This window comes from Mobula hypostoma, chromosome 6, assembly GCF_963921235.1.
Source record: "Mobula hypostoma chromosome 6, sMobHyp1.1, whole genome shotgun sequence".
NCBI lineage: Eukaryota > Metazoa > Chordata > Chondrichthyes > Myliobatiformes > Myliobatidae > Mobula > Mobula hypostoma.
Window position 1 is genome coordinate 87,358,459 of NC_086102.1, and position 3,156 is coordinate 87,361,614.

Sequence of the window (3,156 nt, forward strand, 5' to 3'; positions counted from 1 at the left end):
AATGCGCCAGTGCCTCGGATTAAAAGGCTGACAAACACTATTCAGTCCGTCTAGAATTTGAAGTATAAAAATGCGATTCACAGAAGTGTGAAGTGACGTGGTCAGATGAAGCAACGCAAGAGAATAAATTTTACCAAGATTCAATTGGCTTGCGGCAGCTGCGGGACCTCAGAGAGCATTTTCCAAACAGGAAGAGATCCTTTCCATTACTAACCAAGGCACAGAGGAGGGAGACTTTAAGTTAGACCACAGCTAAAGTACGGCAAAAATTCTTGTCCCGGCTTTACTGGAAATATACACTTGCAGTGAAGAGCTGATCAGAAGATGTTGCCCGGCTAGCAAGCTAAGTTTGGATGGGTCGCAGTTGATTTCTGTGGTAAGGGGAGTTTGATTGAAGACTTGAGGGGGTAAGGACATTTCCCTGAGTAGAGGGTTCTAAAACCAGGTGTTTATTTAGGGCAGGCGTTCCCAACCTGGGGTCCATGGCATAATAACGATTGGGAACCCTTCATTTAGAATCATTGGTGGAAGGAGTAGAATCAAGACGAGGAAATACGACTTCTTTCAGAGGCTGTTGGGGATCTGGAACACACTGCCTAAAAGGGAGAGAGAGAAACAGAATCCTTCAATATATCTAAAAAGTGTTAAGAATGTGAGCTGGAGAGCTACATATCTGAGACTGGGTAGCTCATTTCTGACAGGTACAAATGTTACCTCGTTGTTTGGTAAATGTTGTATGTTCCATGAATGCAGTTTGGAATAGTGTAGGACAAACACAGAATATAACGTACAGGGGGAGAGTGAAGAAGAGCGTTAGGTATTCTTGTAGTGCAGACCGTTCCAATGGAGATAACGCATAGCTTGGTTTGTGGTGCTGTTAAATCAAAGGAAGCCTTGGTTCAGATCATTGTTAGTGATGGGTGAAGGACCAGAAGACTGGATGGTGGATAATGTTGTGCCTTTACTTAAAATGGGCTGCAATGAAAACCCAGGGTACTATAGATCAGTATAGTATGGGCTGTAGTAGGTAAGAGGGCATTCTGATGGATAAGATGTACACTCACTGGCCACTTTATTAGTTACACCTGTACACCTGCTCATTAATACAAATATCTGCCAATCATGTGGCACCAACTCAATGCATAAAAGAACACAGACATGATCAAGAGGTTCAGTTGTTGCTCAGATCAAACATCAGAATGGGGAAGAAACGTGATCTAAGCGACTTTGACTGTGGAATGTTTGTTGGTGTCAGATGGGGTGGTTTGAGTATCTCAGAAATTGCTGGTCTGGGATTTTTTCACACACAACTATCTAGAACTTGCAGAGAACGGTGCAAGAAACAAAAAAAAACATCCAGTGAGTGGCAGTTCTGTGGGCGAGAATGCCTTGTTAATGAGTGAGGTCAGTGGAGAATGGCCAGACTGGCTCAAGCTGACAGTAACTCAAATAGCCATGAGTTACAACCATGTGCAGAAGAGCTTTTCTGAATGCACAACACATAGAAACATAGAAAATAGGTGCAGGAGTAGGCCGTTCGGCCCTTCGAGCCTGCACCACCATTTATTATGATCATGGCTGATCATCCAACTCAGAACCCCGCCCCAGCCTTCCCTCCATAACCCCTGACCCCCGTAGCCACAAGGGCCACATCTAACTCCCTCTTAAATATAGCCAATGAACTGACCTCAACTATTTCCTGTGGCAGAGAATTCCACAGATTCACCACTCTCTGTGTGAAGAAGTTTTTCCTAATCTCGGTCCTAAAAGGCTTCCCCTTTATCCTCAAACTGTGACCCCTTGTTCTGGACTTCCCCAACATTGGGAACAATCTTCCTTCATCTAGCCTGTCCAATCCCTTTAGGATTTTATACGTTTCAATCAGATCCCCCCTCAATCTTCTAAATTCCAACGAGTACAAGCCCAGTTCATCCAGTCTTTCTTCATATGAAAGTCCTGCCATCCCAGGAATCAATCTGGTGAACCTTCTTTGTACTCCCTCTATGGCAAGGATGTCTTTCCTCAGAGTAGGGGACCAGAACTGCACACAATACTCCAGGTGTGGTCTCACCAAGGCCTTGTACAACTGCAGTAGTACCTCCCTGCTCCGGTACTCGAATTCTCTCGCTATAAATGCCAGCATACCGTTCGCCTTTTTCACCGCCTGCCGTACCTGCATGCCCACTTTCAATGACTGGTGTATAATGACACCCAGGTCTCGTTGCACCTCCCCTTTTCCTAATTGGCCACCATTCAGATAATAATCTGTTTTCCTATTTTTGCCACCAAAGTGGATAACTTCACATTTATCCACATTAAATTGCATCTGCCATGAGTTTGCCCACTCACCCAACCTATCCAAGTCACTCTGCATCCTCTTAGCATCCTCCTCACAGCTAACACCGCCACCCAGCCTCGTGTCATCTGCAAACTTGGAGATGCTGCATTTAATTCCCTCATATAAGTCATTAATATATATTGTAAACAACTGGGGTCCCAGCACTGAGCCTTGCGGTACCCCACTAGTCACCGCCTGCCATTCTGAAAAGGTCCCGTTTATTCCCACTCTTTGCTTCCTGTCTGCTAACCAATTCTCCATCCACATCAATACCTTACCCCCAATACCGTGTGCTTTAAGTTTGCACACTAATCTCCTGTGTGGGACCTTGTCAAAAGCCTTTTGAACATCCAAATATACCACATCCACTGGTTCTCCCCTATCCACTCTACTAGTTACATCCTCAAAAAAATTCTATGAGATTCGTCAGACATGATTTTCCTTTCACAAATCCATGCTGACTTTGTCCGATGATTTCACCGCTTTCCAAATGTGCTGTTATCACATCTTTGATAACTGACTCCAGCAGTTTCCCCACCACCAACGTTAGGCTAACCGGTCTATAATTCCCCGGTTTCTCTCTCCCTCCTTTTTTAAAAAGTGGGGTTACATTAGCCACCCTCCAATCCTCAGGAACTAGTCCAGAATCTAACGAGTTTTGAAAAATTATCACTAATGCATCCACTATTTCTTGGGCTACTTCCTTAAGCACTCTAGGATGCAGACCATCTCGCCCTGGGGATTTATCTGCCTTCAATCCCTTCAATTTACCTAACACCACTTCCCTACTAACAAGTATTTCGCTCAGTTCCTCCATC